Source organism: Poecile atricapillus, chromosome Z, assembly GCF_030490865.1.
Source record: "Poecile atricapillus isolate bPoeAtr1 chromosome Z, bPoeAtr1.hap1, whole genome shotgun sequence".
Taxonomy (NCBI): Eukaryota; Metazoa; Chordata; class Aves; order Passeriformes; family Paridae; genus Poecile; species Poecile atricapillus.
The window spans coordinates 29,194,204-29,210,391 of NC_081289.1; the positions used below are offsets into that span (position 1 = coordinate 29,194,204).

The 16,188-nt window shown below is 39.8% G+C and overlaps 1 pseudogene; it reads left to right on the forward strand.

The window, feature by feature from the left end:
- Window positions 1-6,441: 6,441 nt before the first annotated feature.
- Window positions 6,442-15,467, forward strand: LOC131572560 (cytosolic carboxypeptidase 3-like; annotated as a pseudogene).
- The last annotated feature ends 721 nt before the right edge of the window (window positions 15,468-16,188 follow it).

A 16,188-nucleotide genomic window follows, 5' to 3' on the forward strand; every position in this document is an offset into this window, starting at 1 on the left:
GAACTATTTCTAAAGACTTCAGGAAAAACAACCAAGGCAAGCAAGATGCTTGTCACTGTTCTTTGATTTCCTGGTCAGTCCATTAGGAAAAAAATTTAAATGTTTAGGGAGAAGATAGAACAAATCATCCAAGGTTGGATGCAGTCTAGAAAAGTCCATGAAGCCACCTGAAGAGCAGGAACTTGTTTCATATATACTAGTTTCTTGACTATAAGTGTTTCAACTGTCTGAAATGTGAACCTATGGTGATTTTATATAGCTTCTCAGCAGCATTTTGCAGTCCATGCAGAATTCTTACTGCTTCACCAATTTTCTCAGCAGCATCCATGGCAGATAGCTTAAAGCTAGTGCATTGGTTTCATTACTTTTTCAGTGCTACTCTATTTGAGCTGTTGTCATTTCAGTGAGCCAAGAGGCTTTGCTTTTATCTTAAAAGTAAGAACATTATTGAATTTTTTGGTTTTTGCCTTATAGATCTGCTATGCCAATTTACACAGCCAGTCCCAGATCTTCTTGACTTATTAAGCATCACCAGATCTACTCCATGTTGTCCTAATCTGGGTACAGCTATCTTGCAACAGAGAGATTAAAATAAACTCAGCTGCGTTAGTTTTTGTCATGTTGTCTGTTATATCAGAGCTCTGCTTGGTGCAGAAACAGGCAATAGAGCCTGGTGCAAAGGTTGCAGAGTTAATGCCCAGCAAAATAGTTCTGCCTTTGGGAACACCTCAGCACAGCAGCCTGGTCAGCTAATTTTCCTGCAGGGAAAAGGAGTCACCAGGGAAACTGCTGCGCTGTTCTCTACGTTCAGACTGCTATCTCAGCACAGCACTGCTCAGGTATTGCAGCTCTAACTGGAGCTAGCTCAGTACATCCGAGCTGTGAAATACAGACAGGACACCCATGAAATCTCTGAAGACATGTGGAGTATTTTACACAGACCACATCACCTCTAGACAACGATTCCAGAAAGAAGTAAATGAGAAAATAACAAAATATGTTTCCATCTCTTGTGCTGTGGAAATGTTAATCCAAGTTCATGATGTTTAACAGGCTACACAATTAGGATAGCTGATCTCTAAATGCTCCTGCTTATTGATGCAGTGCTGTAGCATCAGAGTTTGCCATCAGTAGGCATATGCTGTCTGCTCACCTTCTTTTTTGTAAAACAAAACTTTTCATGCCCAAAGCATCTTCCCCATCAGCTCTTCTCACTTCCCCCTCATTTCTGTGCCATTCTGGAAAGCTGGTCACTATTCCTCCCAGCACTGGTGTCATATTGCTGCTCATAATCTGCCTGCATTCTACAATTTTGGGGCATAATCTCTGAGCTAAAAAAGACTTCTGGCTGCACTGTATCTTACAGAAGCCTTTCTAAGAGACAAGACCCTTCACAGCCTGGTTATCCCAGGGCATCCACGTGGATCACTCATCCTGGATGGCTGAATAATAAATCAGAGACAATCTTTACTGCAACTCACAAACTCAGACTTTGTACCAACACTGAAATTCATCAGCCCTGCTACCAGTGTCTTCCACCAGCCCCTGACCACCCAGATGGCTATTGGCACAAGGATAGCACTGGGAACAGCAGCAGGGATTAGCCAAAGGGGAGGACAGGGCAGGGGGAGAAGAGGTGGCAGAGGGGGAAAAGGGAGATAAATTGTCATCTGGAGCACATGTTTTGCCCTAGATGTGGCCAGCTCTGTGGACATGGATTCACAGAAGAGAAAAAATCGAGAGGAGACCCTTTGCTGGGCAGGGGGACAGTCCCTGCAGCCCCCAGCCCTCTGATGGGGATTGTGTTAAGAACACTCCACACATCATCTTCCTATGCTTAGTTACACAGGCAGCATGGCACCTGTCCCTTAGGATGGGTTTCATCTCTCCTGGCTATAGGTATCTACAGCAGGACTGCCAAGGGGGATCTGGTCAAAAAAACCGCTGGAGCTGAAGGATGTATTCATCTAACCAAACACAGGCATCTGTTCAGCATGAGATGAGTTGTGCTCTAGTCTCAGCTACCCTGATTAACTCTTCACAGACAAGGGAAAGACGCTAAGGTGCCTAGCTCAGACAGGGATGTTTGCATTTGGTTAGAGGTCAGTGCCATACTCAGAATCCAAAAATAAAGTAGACTAGAATGTAGTGAGGACCAATCCTGGCAAAACAATGACAGTGACAGTCACACCAACACATAGCTGAGGAATGTGGATAAAAATAAAACCTGTGGGAACAAAACAAATTCTGAAAGCATTACAATAACCATCGGTTAAATAGCACAATATTTACTAGCATTGCCATAACATCCAAAAACTTTTAGCAGGGTTCAAAGCTTTGCTGTGCTAAGCACTGCACAACCATATAAATAAAAAGACACTGCCCATCTCTCGAGATCATGTGCAGGAGGAGTAAGACCCATGTGTGGTCACCATCCATTTTCTGTGACTCTGTTTTTCCCCAACCATTTCCAAAAGTTTCTCAGCATTGCCCATTTCTCTCAAGGGATTGTGCTGGAATACAGTAACATGATTTGGGCAAGCATTTGCGTTCAAAGAGCATTGCCTCAGAAAAAGGCACACATTGTTGCATGCAAACTTTCTGACATTGCAAGGCCAGGTTTGAACCATGGCATTTCAGATTTCCTTTCAGGTGATCTCAGGTTGTTTCAACATGCCGCAAGAACTTCAGTCAAGACTTTAAAACAGATTGAAGTGATAAAGAAAAGTATTAGAATTATTCCCCAAGTACATGAATAAACTTCTCTGTATATACAAGAACCAGAACATTTGGAGGAAAATAGGAAAGAAACTTATTTACAGACCTCCATTATATCTCAGTGAACACAGGAAGGAATTTAAACATTACAACGGGCTCAAAGCAACCTGTTAAAGAAAGCAAAAAATATTTTATACATTTTTTACTTTTTCTGTGTACCAGGTTTGAGTTCAGGTGTGTGTCAAGTACCCAGCTCCATGTATCTTCAAGAACTCTTATGTTCAGTCATTAAAATAAAGCCTTTTAAAACATTTTTAATCCACATAGAAGACTTGTAATACACAAGGGTTTCTTTGCTGCTGCAGATGAAATCTTCAAAGAAAGCCCAGGAGGCTTATTGAAGTTGGAACATGAAAAAAAAAAACCAAAAACAAAAACAAAAAACCTAAGCATGGACACAAGAATCAGTATTGGCTGCTAGGGATGTGACGCTGTGAGATGGCCTGAGAGAATAAAATGTCTGCAAAGATCAGAAAATAACAAAGCAGAAATAACTGAATTTAAAGGAGATTTCTTGACTTGGAGCTTCTCAAATACCTGTAAAATTCATAGAGATTTACCAAATCCCCTAAGTGAGCCAGTTGTATAAGTATCCAGAGAGTATATTATTTTTATTTAGCTAGAAGTATCTGGAATATATGTATATTCTTAAACAGTTTGCTTTCTGTAAAACGGGGGATGCACCTTCGAGAATTGTGCAATCAAAGGAAAACATGGAAATTTAGTCAGAAATTGGAAAATGTGTCAACAGTTGCATCAGAGCTAAACTGTTACTTTCAGTGCAGCATTTTATCCCCTTGTGAGCTATATTATAGCCAAAGGAAAACAGCAAAGAAGAGAATCAGGTCAATTCCAGACACGGTTTATTTTGAACCTTCTCTGTAGCATGTTTAACATAACCACGTTTCACTGTGCTGCTAAGAATAGTCCTATAGAAACCAAGAGAAATCTAAAGCATGTGTGCATGTTTGCACTGGGCAAAAGGCACCTCGTACAAACCAAGTCTTCATTTTTGTGACATAAAGTGACATTTAGACTCCTCCTTTGCCTCGAGGGACAGAGTCTCACTGAGTAATGAACGGGTATTTAAATCATTAGCACTGAGGAAAAGGCTGTTCAGACTGTTGGTTATGGCTCTCAGTAAGCAAATGATCATGACATTTGGTTCCATACAAATACTGATACCATTTTGCTGGCTTTGAACTTTTAAACTGCATATGCTGGAAGGTGTTTAAGTATTCACATCTGAGCACTGTGCCTAAATGAAACTGCTGCTGTTTGCAGCACAACCAGCATTTGTACACAGAAGTGCAACAAGAAGAGCAGGCCTCATCTTCCCTGCAGAGTTAAATTAACTTTGTAATGTTGTAAATTGAATGTTGCCTTTAAGTCCTGCTGCCACACAATAACCTCACTCAAGCATGATGTAGAATAGATACAAGATAGATAAGTGTTGCCAGCCTTCACACAGCTTCCCATAAATTCCATGCATCAAAAAAGGATGAAACGCTGCCAGAATTCACAGTAGTTTACAGAACAATCTCTTGTATCTTTTCTGGTAATTGCAATCCAGACCAAAATTATCCCTGCAGTTCTCTCCCCCAGCAGTCTGTTAGAAGTTCCCCTTTTTCTTTTATCTTTCAGCAGAAGCAGCAGAAGTAAAATCTATTTTTTCCCCAATAAACTGTGTGTTTGGGCACATTAATAGGGGTTTGCACATTGCCAGATCACTCTGCAGCACGAGTTTAATCTTGATCACATGTGGGCATATGACTGCATTTCTGTCAAACCAGACAGGGCACATGATGGAGTTTTCACTGTCTCTTTCTGTTAACATGAAGTTTATGTCAGCCAGGGGAGAGCAGATGACACCTGATCTCTCACAAGGCCAAGCTGTAAGAAATTAACCCCTTGTATTACTCTGAGTGGATCCGAGAGGGCAGAAGGGGTTTATTGCAGGTCAGAACTCTGCAGCCTGGGGCTGTGCGATCCTGGATGCCACGACAGCCCAAAAAGGAGGACTGAAGGAGCCAGCCAAGGCCTCACAGCAGGACACAATCCCAGATGTCAGCTTATGCTGGCAATTTGTAAATGGATTTGCACTTGGCATCCTTGCTTGAGTCACGGCGCACCAGCCTATGGTGCTACTCTTAATTGCTTTACCTCAAAGTGAAATAATTCCAAAAATTAGTTCTAAAATAGCTCTGCTTGCACACTGCAAATGTTCCACTGTAAGGTACAAGACACACAGGGCACATTTGCCTCTCTGGATCAAGAAGAGAAGCTCAGCTCCATCTCCTGGCCTTCTCTGACAGACTGCTACCATCTCGTGGCCGTTCTTGTTCTCTCTGTTGGCAATAGAACCTGACCTCTTTAAAAGCCAGTTCTGTTTTTCCCTGCCCTCCTAGCTGTTCCACTAGAAATAAACGATTCCTTGGGAAAGAAGTAGCAAACCCAAAGGGCTTTAGTGCACTGTGACACTGTAAAAGGAACAGTATTAAAGAAAAACATGTCAAAAACATTTTTCACAAAGTTTACACAAGGATCTGAAAATAGCACCTATCTCTTCATTTTGCAAGAGTAAATAAAACTCCTTTAAGGAAATATAACACAGATCCTTTAAAAACAAATTAATAATTTGTGAAGGACAATTTCTTCGATATCAAACAAAGCTTTAGTGCATTCATCCTGAATTCCTGTCATCCTTGATTCACTTAAAAATAAATTAAGACTTAGAGAGAAAAACAGTTAGCAATATAAAGCTTAAAGAAAACATTTTAAATCAAGCTGCTACCAACATAAGATTTTTTTTTTCCCAAGAAATAATACAAAAACTCTCACCAGAGGTACCCAAACTTCCTGGGGATCCCAGACTAAAGTTTAGGCTGTGAAGTTGCCCCTGTCAGCAGCAAACTTAAGAGCTCATGTAAGGGATAATGCTGCCCAGTGGACAAGACAGATTTATGGCACAATTTTCATCAGCAGTTCTTCCACTCCAAACTCTGGGCAGTCGCTCCTGCCTTCTATCCCTGCCCTCTCTGCCCCTCCTGGTCACTTCTCTAAATGAAGGGTGGACTCTTACCAAAACACTGCTTACACATGATTCTGATTGATATGATGATTTTTTTTTTTAGTATGATGACAATAGAAACAAAACTGGATAATTGAAATAAGACCATATGACTGAGTTTATTTGTTTTGTGATTAGGTTACAGAAATTACTGTTTATACAAGGGAAGTAAATCTGATCATTCAACTGGCATTTTGGGAAAAGAAAAAAAGTAACTCTGAAAATCACAGGATATTTATCATTTAATATTATTTTTCATCCTGTAAAATAGAATAATTTTAAGGTCAGTATTGTGATTTTTTTCCCACTATTTGCTCATATTACAAGGATTTTCTTGCAGCACACACTAGTACTGTACATACATATTAAACACACAATTTTATCTTACTATAAGTAGGGAAATCTTATGGTTCAAATTTATTTTCTCAGAGATATAATTTATTTCAAATAGTAGCATGGCCCAGATGTTCCACACCTGCTTGCCTCTCAGGACCACCTTCTCTACAGAGACAAACACATCCATTGCTTTCCAGAGCTGAAGGTTCAGAGTTGGACTCTAGAGGGGGTTGTGTAACCATACCTGGAGTGTGGTTATGACCACAGGGAGGAAGAAACTTTCTGGTATGTATGAGGAACCAGTGTCCTTGTGTCATGTACAAACTGATACAACCACAACAAATATTGCTGATACAGAGGTCAAGGTGTTCATCTTGTGGCAGCAAACAGCAGAATTCCCATGACTGTTCAGCCCCAGAGACTCTTTGTGGAGCTCATAGGTTTTCTGTTATATCCATGATCAAGAGCACACATTATCATGCTGAGCACTCTAAGAAGAAGGTTTGAATTCTTCCTTTTCTGCTCAGTAAAGAACACACCACCCACAGCCCCTTCTGTGGCCATGTACCCCCTTTGTGACTTGCTTTGGGCAAGGTCTAGGGGCTTGACAGTCATGCCTACCTGCAATTCAGAGAAATCCTGGGGATGTGTATTCCCACATAACCAACTTGGACTCCTGTGTTAGCCAAGGAACTCATCACTGGTGCCTCTATAACCAGTCTTCCAGGAAAAACAGGTCTTCCAGAGAGCAAACCCAAGCAGATCCAAAACTGTGTGCTCTGAATTGTTCCTCATGAGTACATGCCTTCCATGACAACAGAGGAAGCTGGAAGAGTCCAGCCAATTTGCTTAGGTGGCTGTGACCTCCAACACCGCAGTTATTCCTCAATGCCTGTGCAAATTGACCTTTCTGTTGGGCCTTCACCACATAACCCACCAGACTTTCCTGCTCATGCCTCCTCAAACAGCTGAAAAGCAGCTCGTCTCAGTTATACAGGGGCAGGAGTATAGTCCAGGCATGGGATAGTGGTGGAGTACACAGTTTACAGACACTAGGTCTAATTCTTCTGCAGGCCATAAAACAGAAGAGGCAGCTATTCTCTGAAAATAAACAAAACCAAACTGTCCTACTATGTACTTTCAATTCTATTTAAGTATTTTAATTTAATTGGTTTAGGATGAAGACCTGACCCCCCTGCACCCCAGTTAATCTGTGACTGAAGAGAGTCAGCACTGTTCTTACATACTAAGACCCTTTAAATTATTCCCCTACATTTTCCCTGTAAAACCTCAGGGTGAAAGATTAGGCAAGGGAAAATATATTAGTGATCATATTACTGTGAAGCTCTAAACAAAATTGGAAATCATTCTACTCATACTTAACAGTTCATGGCCTAGGTGAGTATTTATCTCGGTCTCACCTTGCAGCTCACCCTTAACCACCAGGTACTGAGCCAGGCATCCCTTAGAGTTAGGTATCCACTGCATTTAAAAATGGGTTCATCTGTTCTGTGTTTAATTCCTTTACTTCTCATATATGGTGTCATCTACACTTGAAACCATATCCTTCAGATGAAAATCTTTTATTTATTATGGGGTTTTGTCTCTTGTGAAGAGAATTAAATCTAGAAACCAGGCCTAAAGCAATGAGAAGTGTTTTTTCTAGTAAGAAATAAGTAATAGTGGTGCTGGTATCTGATTCACACCCAAAGCAAATACAAAGTCACATGAAACCAAATTTCTGTCTCTTGGCCTGATATAAGGAGATGTAGGAAGGATAGGGAATGCTTTGAAAGGGGATCCTTTCATATCTATGATCCTATGACAAGTAATTAACTCTGAGCAGTGTTGCAGTCAATGCACAATACCAGCAGTCCTGATCATCCAATTAAGAGATTTTTTTCAAAGTCTTTTCTCTGCCTATCATGTTTTCATTTGAGTGGCTTTTCCCAGCTTTGAAGAATTCCTTGCTGTCAAGCAAGTAACCCCCATTGACTTCAGATGTATCTTTGTTACCCCTAAAACATGGTTTGTCCAGCTGTAGGCCTGCATTTCCACACAGAACTCCTCCTTGTTACTGCTGTCTGTATAAGCCTATGTGTGTACCACACAAAGGCAAACGAAATAAAATACCCATATATGTCAATTAAAGAATTGCTGTCACAGCTAAATTAAGTGAAACAAAGCTGTGAAGAGATAAAGTTCAGACTTTAGTCTTGAGGTCTTACAGATTCAGCACAAATCTCATGTCTGGTTATTAGCAATGTCAATACTGTACTTCAGGGCTACAGGGTTAAATACAAATGTCAGCTAATAATAGATTTTATGCAGTCTGTACAGATGTCCTAGTGCAAGCCTATATTGAGATAGTGAAGACTAAGGCAGTTTTTGTGCTTTATATATACAACAAATTGCAATTCAGAAATAATTTAAAAATTGGAAATGCGTAGAGGTGGGACATCTATGCCCTTATTCTGCTACCTTTTTCAGAGTGGATACTCAGTACACCTGAATCATTGTACACTACAACAGGTTTGGACACAATGCTGCCATAGCAAACTCCTGACAAAGGAGTTGTCATCTGGAAGTGATTTATCTAGGAGAAGATGGGGACATCCTAAGAAATCTTGCTGTCAGATGTTGGTAGATGAAGCACTTACAAATATAATTCAAAGCCCGATGAAGCAATGTGATTTTCCTTGTAATTTTAAAGCACTTGGGAATAAATTATTTTCCCATAGATGGGGGAGGAAACTAGTCACATAGTTACACATCTGCCTCAACTTCTTTAAATTCTCCTTGTTCTGTTACTTATTTCAGAAGTCCAGCTCGGCTCAAGCCATTGTTCTCAGTGAAAAACAATATGAACCAGCTTAAAATTAGTTTGTTGAGAAAATACGAGCAAAGAAAGATAAAAGCCAAAAGAGAAAGTGAAAAATATGAGAGCTGTGTAACAACATCAACACTCAAGTCTGTGCTGGAAGGATATTTTGTTTTTGCCAAAATGTATAAACAAAACCTGGTCAGATTGGATCAGTTCTTGAATACAGGCTTCTCATCCTGGCAAAGATTCATTGGACAGAATTAAAGGAAGTTAGTTGCCTTATTCCATTGTCACTGGTTGAATACAAGTTTTGAATATTTATTCTTTCCTGTGTTTGCTAAGCTCATCCAGTTGCCTTGGATGAACTTGGAACATGTGTCAATTGTTGATTTTGGTCCTGGGATACTTTTACATGGATAAGAAAGGATTATAACAGTTTTGTAATCCTAGGAGAACTAGCTGTGGCCACAGAAGCACAAAACTGAAAGGGATTTAGTACCTTTCTTGAGGCAAATACAGTTAGTAAAGGCTTGTAATACACAGAAAGGCACTGGTACTCTTTGACATGAGTTCATTTAGAAATCAGCTACTTCTGTAGTATGGGTATATTACCTGTCACAAGTAGGTTGCTATGCTTGGTGGCCAGAACTGGTAAACTGCCGTGTAGGAAGGAACAGGTGTCCTTTGCAACTGGATGTGCTAATTTACTGCAAGGGATGTGGAGGAACACTCGGAATCTCAGCTCCCTGTCCTTTTACAAACAAGGGCAGGGCTTTCTCTTACAGTCTTTTAGTTGCTGTTCTTCAAAAATGCAACTTTCCAAGTTTTTATTACTGACTTGAACCTCACACACAGGCAACTGGAAGTGATACTTATTTCAGCCTGAACAGCTCTCCAGCAAAGTGGGTGTTGTGGTATCGTGATTCTCAGCCTTCATTGATGAAACTTGACAACCAAGAAGAAATCTGCTGCCTTTAAATGTGGCCAGTTGGCCCTGCTGCTCCTGAGGAATGGCATGCAGGCACTTACAAGCAATTCCTGGGACAGCAAGCATCTAGCTGCAGTAGGACATGAGTGCTGGCTTGGCACTGAATGTGTTCTCTAGGTGATAATCTAACACACAAACTCAACACATTTCCTAAGCACCTCCTTTTATAGTGTGGAGATTGTTTTATGATGCTCTAGTTATTACTAAGAGTTCTAATCAAGATTCCAGTTGCGTTACTGACATGCTTGGTGACATTAGGCACCTTTTCCCGGCAGCTGCTTAGACTTTGATTTATAACACTGTGAACCAGATTTGCACCTGATTCACTGCAGGGTGCTTTTTCATGGCCTTGCACATTATTTGACAGTACTCCATGCTACAGTGCTAATCAGCATCACACTGTTTGTCTGCTCTTTGCCTACTAATTCTGTATTTGAGTACTGGCTGACCCCTCACCGACCTCCACACAAAGCACAGACACACACAGTGTACTGCTTCCAAGCAAGCAATACACAGGCAGGGATGCCTTAGTGCTTCACTACTGACAACTTTAGCAAGTAAACAGCCTGTACAAACATGGCTTGTGGCCACTGTTGTACTCAAAACCCAGCACTAAGGAACAGCACAAGAAATGGCTGGTAAAGGACTGGAAATAAATCAAGTATTACGAAAATACCATGGGGCAAGACAGACATAATTTTTTCTCACTGACTTGGATCTTCCAGTTCCCTGACCAAGTCACCTGCTACATTGCCCACTACTATCCTTACACCTACAACAACCTGCAGGAGTACCCAGTGGCCATCTCTTAAGGCCCAGTGTCTAAATTCTGCAAGATTCACATCTTATGCCATTCACTGTGAAACACAGTGTATGATTTAACTATCACCACCACTACCCCTCTCCAAAAGTGGCAAGGGCACTGAGCAGAAGACTGCAATGCTGATACTGAGGGTGCATCCAGGAGAAACTAAGAATTCCTGGATAACAAAGGGCTTTATGGATTTCATTATTGGTGACTCAAGCAAAGCTCAACTCCTGCAGACAATTTTGTCTTGAAAGCCGTACCTATGTTGAATCCACATGGTTTGATTGTGGGAAATCACCACTGCATTTTAACAAGCCAGGAGCTCTACTTCAAAAACAGATCTATCATGAAGAAATGTTTCCCTTCCGTCTTGTATAATCAAAGCATGGCCAAAAAGTAATCTCATTTTCTTTCCCTTTAGAATACCCTATTCTCCTTTACACTATATCTTTGTTAATTTGTTGTTTCTATGACCCTTATTGTTTTGGTTTGTTTACATCTTTGCACCGTACCCAAGCCTTTCCGACTGCTTTTTTTAGGTTAAGCTACTTTTCAGAGTGGGTTGTTTTGTTCTTCAGTATTGTGCAGGTTTTCACTTAATATATTTTTTCCTTTCTGGTAATATCTTCAAAGTAAAAGAGTTTTCTTCAAGACAGTTTCAGCATATTTCTCCCCATGTCCTCTGCAAAAAAATTATTTATCAAATTCCTTATTTCTTTCATTTTTTTCTTTTCTGGCATACAACCACTTTCAAGAATGAAGTTTGGTTCAAAATAGATCCCAGATGTCCTTTTGACAGCAAAGATTGCCAAGTTTGCTGTATGTTTTTCTACAAATGGCTCTGATTTCTTGTGCAGACTTCCACTCACAAAGACATTGATACACTGGATATAAAATTAAACCTTCAGGTACTAAACTAAACTTTAAACCAGTAAATTAAATCCCTCTAGTCTAACTTCTATAACAAATTAACACAAAATTACTCTTGTGCAGGAAGCCAGTGTCAGTATATTTAATGTTTTTTATCTTGTTACAGCCTGTCTTAAATAATGTTTGTGTTCTTTCAAATTAATGTTTTGCCCTGTAAATCCCTAACTTACAGGAGACTGATGCTTCAGGCTGCAGACAAAACACTCCTTTCAATATGAAAGACTTAGAGTCCATAGGACAGTATTTCCACAATGTATTCTTGGACTACTGTGTAAATAACAAACAGGTAAAGGAAGCTTCCCCTAGGCCTTTTCTCCTGCCTCATTAATCCAGCTGTGAAAAACATAATTGCCTGTAGGTTTATTGCAATAATAAATTTGATAATGGCTTTCTCTAAGCAATACACTAAATTTGTGGTATCTCTTATTATTATCTATGTCTGAAGGAACATGAGAAGGTAGTGAAACTGCAAGCCAGGGTGAATTCCAAGGTCCTGAATTCTGATGTGTTAAACTGGAATTCCAGGTAACTTAGAACTACTCAGATATGCCACCGTCTATTATATCTTCTCTGTATCTCATAAAGAATGAGGGAGTAAATGTTAGAAATGTTACTAAACTAGACTTTGGAAAGTCACACTATTTAACACTTTTAAAAAGATTGCACATAAACCTTATAGTCAAATGTTAATAGGCAGTTCACTGGAAGAGGCAAAGCACTGTATCTGTGCCAGGTGGCCTTTCTGAGGAGAAAAAAACTGTGATGATACAGAGCTTTAATCTAAACCAATACACTTTTTTTTTCTGCAGCCTTACATTTTGCAGATCAGTCTAGGCACAACAGGTGCATTATTTGGTTTTGTGTAAACCTTATGTCATTAACCATGGAAGACACTATTTTGATTGCTTAGCAAAGTGGTTAAGTTCAGGGTAACTGACAGCAGAGCAAGGATCTGTACTCTGACCAAATGACACACCTATTAAACACGATCAGCTCCTCCTATATAGACTGTGAGTACTGGGAGATCAGAGGTGCACGTGATTTTAGAGAGGTGAGCATCGTGTGTTATGAAGAGCTATGGCCCTAACATGGTCATTTATTAGGGAATAAAACTTTTGTATGTTTCTTTTTTATGGAAACATTAATAGGTTGGATCTACCTCATCAAATTTAAGATGTCCATAGTACAGGAATCAAGATCCGATCTACACAACTGGTGATGAAATGTAAATTAATAAAAAGACATGTGCATAAATTTACATTAGATATTAGGAAAAAATTCTTCACTATGAGGGTGAAGACTCACAGAACAGTTTGGCCAGAGAAGCTGTTGATGCTTTATCCCTGGAAGTGCTCAAGGCAGGTTGGATGGGACTTGGAGCAAACTGGTCTAGTAGAATGTATCCCTGCCCATGGCAGGAGAGTTAGAACTAGGTGATCTTTAAGGTCACTTCCAACCCAAAATGCTCTGTGATTCTGTGATAGTTCTATGCTCTTGATGCATTGTCAAAGAACTAGGTCAAATGAGCAGTGCAGACCAGGAGTATTCATTTTCCCTGTAGCTTAACCCTGACCATCCAGAAGGCAGTTGTTATTCTGAAGAAGGTGGCCTTCACCTGTCAGCTTCTGCAGCACAGCTGAGTAAGCAGTCACAGGGTCAGGATGGGGAGGGCTCTGGCATTAAGCACAAGAAGTATCATGTTCATGTACTTTGGTGCCAGTCATATTTTGCAACACCAGTTCAGAGTGTTCAGGAGCTGTGTCCTCCTCTCACACATGCAGAAGTCATCACAGTGTCACTAAAGGCCCATTGACTACATCTAATCTAAGCTCACAGACAAATGTTGCCTCAGATTTAAAAGAGTGATTTCAAAGGAGGACAAAGAGACATTTTATTTTCCTGTAACCTAGATTTACTTGTTTTGCTGAGGCAAACAATGTTGAAGCATGTTTTTCTCCTTGTTTTCTTGGTGTTCGTTTCTTTGGTGCCTGTGATTGACATTATATTACTCAAGAGGTTTCCCATAGATATGCAAAGCAAACTCTTGTGAGTGAATTACTTTTAGAAAGCTTGGGGATGAAATTTAGCCAACAAAAATAGTTCCTGGAAGTTGCTGGTTCCTGCTTGTGACATGAATACTGTAAATAAACAACAGAAAAAGAGAAAATTTAGCAGAGGAGGAGATGTTCAGGACTGAACACCATTTAGGCCCCCTAAGAGCCTGACCCTGTAATGCTATGCTTGCCAAGACCTATAAGCACCAGTATACATTGCAAAACTGTTTGTCAGGTCGAGTTTCACTAGGTGCTGTTCTGTCATTTTGGTGCTAAAATATAAGTGAACACATCTTTCATGCAATGAAATTGTATTGATTGCATTCATACACCTTTCGTGCAATGAATAAAGTTCTTTTGCTGGATATGTACCAGAAGCAAAACATGTCAGGGTGATGCTGTTACTATGTAAAGTAAATAACAACAGTTTATCAAATAGATCACAATCCTTTCAAGAAACTTCTTAATTCTCTTCCTCTCATGATTATGTTCATTTTCCCATGTGGATCTACCTCAGTGACTAAGTAAGTTTATTAGATCAAAAGACTTAACAAAGTTTTTGCTGTTGATCTTAATGAAAGTTGTTAAAAGCATTTGAAAAAAGGTGAACAGCAAGGAATATCACAGTTGCAGTAGAATTTTTGACATCATTCTGGAGCTGTATGTAGCCCTCTACAACATTTTGCTGATATTCAGCCTAGAAAACTATATGGCCCCAAGATGTAAAATAGGACTCTTATTGTTAGCTAGAGAAAGCAAACTGTTCTTTGTAAAGAAGTCACATTGATATTTCAATGGGTAATATTTTTTTTTATGTACATAAACTTTATAATGCTGACTGATTTATTAATGCTGGTTCATTAATTAATATTGGTTCAAGAGGTAGACCAGCATTTCTTGAGCTTTTTGCATTTCATGTCAATTCTTGTTTTTGGAAGCCCAAACATATGAAAAACAGAGCAGTGGCAATTAATACTACTGAGAAAGAATAGCTGTCCAGGTTCCCAGACTGAAAATAAACAAACCATTCTGAGTAGGAAGTGAACTGCCTTGTCAATAAATGTTTGTATCCAGGTTCATAAATATTTAAAAAGAACAGATAAGGGATTCAACCTTGAGCAGCTTTCTTATGTGTACTCCGTCTGGCATTGTGGTTATTATGTTTATTTGCAATTGTTGGTTTGGTTTGTTGGGGCTTTTCAATTTGTAACTGTAATATTCCCTTATGAATCACAATGGTTACCAAGACACACAAAAAAGAAGTCCCTAAAATATTAGAATATTTTCACAGCATTGCTAAGAACAGAAGTCATAAAAGCAAAAATACCTGTATTTTTTTGTCCTAGAAGGAATATGCTGTAGCTATATGGGTATTTTGCTGACCAGAGACAGATATATGACAATTTAATTTAATCACTGTAACTCTACACAAATAATTTTATCACCAAAAGCAAAATACCAGTCTTTACATGATAACTGTTTCCCATTAGTTATTGAACTCCTACCAAAATTGCACTGTCCCAGCCTGGGACACTCCCTGAACAGCCCCTAAGTGCTGACTGATAGATAATACCTTTTTGTCAACCAATCTTTTGGAACTTGTTAGTAGTAATAATTCATTCCTGTTTCTATTCTTTTTCAGGCACTACTCAAGGCACTACTTTGTTTCAGAGACTTGAGGCACTGATACTCAACCTAAGATATTTCAAGTACCTGAGCCAGTGAAAAAAAATAAGTGTTACAGGTTTGTTTAATTCTTTAAATATCAATAAGCCTTTTTTTTTTTTCCATAATCTCAAGCCTCAGTACAGAGTATGTTCCACAAAGATAAGTACAGAGTTCTTTGGCTGGGATTTCCCTCAATCTCAGCATTTGGAAGAGCTCATTTTTCTGTAATTTAAACTGTCTTCATCACATTACTACACCATGATTTACTGATTGACAGCAGTCTCACTGGAGAAAAAATAAACCCAAGGCAAGTCCCAGAGAGCTTAAAAAATATTTTCCCCTATTGGCAGTAGGGTACATGCATTTGTAATAATGTGCTCATTGGGTTGAATATTAAAATTCATTATCAGCTGTAAAAGCCACCTCTTTGCCTAGAATAAAAGGTGTTTAAAAATGTATAGATTCTTTGTTTCTCACACCACTCCGTACACTGTCAGACCTGCTTCATCTACCTGTTGATCATGGACCTCACCCAGCGGTTCTGTGAGGTGAGGTACATGCAGTGCAGCACTAAAGCCAACTGCAGCTAACCTGGCCCATGTCCAGCTGGTGAGACACATCTGCTGGGTCAGGTCATGCTGAGAGAGAGAGCCCAGGGGCCCGGCCTGCAGCACAGATTTGGGCACTTGAGGACATGGTGCTCACCTGCCATCCCTGCAGGGGCTGTGCCTG